Source organism: Cucurbita maxima, unplaced genomic scaffold (genome assembly GCF_002738345.1).
Source record: "Cucurbita maxima cultivar Rimu unplaced genomic scaffold, Cmax_1.0 Cma_Scf00010, whole genome shotgun sequence".
NCBI classification, from domain to species: Eukaryota; Viridiplantae; Streptophyta; class Magnoliopsida; order Cucurbitales; family Cucurbitaceae; genus Cucurbita; species Cucurbita maxima.
Genome location: NW_019272026.1, coordinates 490,335 through 491,551, shown reverse-complemented (window position 1 = coordinate 491,551; position 1,217 = coordinate 490,335). Strand labels below are relative to the sequence as shown.

General features: G+C 39.0%; 1 non-coding gene across 1 annotated transcript; it reads left to right on the top strand.

Annotated features, from left to right (window-relative positions):
- The first annotated feature begins 1,053 nt into the window (after positions 1–1,053).
- On the top strand, positions 1,054–1,217 carry LOC111485888. The gene has a single exon (XR_002718772.1). It is a non-coding gene; the product is annotated as a U1 spliceosomal RNA (small nuclear RNA).

Sequence of the window (1,217 nt, the reverse complement as noted above, 5' to 3'; positions counted from 1 at the left end):
CGTAAGTCCATGACTGCATTTTAAGTTGAATGTTATGGTTTATGAAAGTTTAAATAAAGTATTTCCGCATTCAATGTTTATGATATGTATATAGTAGCAACCTAAAATTAAGTAGAAAATTTCATGTCGTTATAGAGGCTACCTTCCTTTTCTTACTAAGTTGCTACAATCTTTCTTCTTTTTAACTTTGACAGCTTACTTTGCTTACACAGTGAATGACTGGTCACCTAATTTGAGGCAAGACCTCATAAAATCTAGTGAGGCAATATGATAATTTCTAGTCTAAACATCATCCAAAGGAGGTTGGCTAGCCCATCCCTTATGACCATAGAGTCACCTAAGCTTGGGGTATGTGATCCCCATGTTCTAGTTAGCTCGGGTTAGCTGCTAGGCTATCCAACGTAGTTCCATGCACTTCTCTCAAGAAGGGGTTTATGGCACAATGGCTATATTCAGGAGACCATTGGCCATTCCACAAAGCTGAAGCTCACATTATCGTTGCTGCCATGTGCCTAGCTCGTTACAGGAGTGGAAAGGGTAGTGGAAGGTCCGTAGACACCGTCACACTACTATCAACCTGAAAAACTACTTTAGTAGTCATCCTTGGTTTCGTGGAGGTCTACTAGGTTCGTAAGGATTTCTAGGCAATTTAAATCTTCTCTCTCTTTTCTAGGACGCTAAATATTAGCTCCTCGAGGCTAATCTAAGGTGATAAGGATTACTGTATTTCAAATATTACAATTGGACTTATTTTTTAAAAAATTTATGAATCAATTAAACACAAATATGACGTATCATAAACTAAATTTATAATTTAATCGTGTTCTTACTAAGATCCATGTGTTAATTTTCTTGATAATTGAATTCAACTATGAAATCAAAATCTCACACATACTTCAATTTCAAAATTAAGGGCATTTATATTCAACTCCAAACAAAATCAATAAACTCCCTGTTTCTAAATTTATGATAAGAAAAGACCCACATCGCTCAAGTTAGCGGCAGGAAAGCATCACATCACTATAAATAGCAGACACTAGCAATCCAAGAACCATACTTACCTGGACGAGGTCGATGGACGATCAAGAATGCCCATGGCCTAGATTGGTGACCTCCATTGCACATAAAGGAGGGGTGCCCGTCTAAGGTCTGCCCAAAGCGGCAGAGCCTACGTCATTATTTGTGGCAGCGGGGGCCTGCGTTCGCGCGGCCCCTTC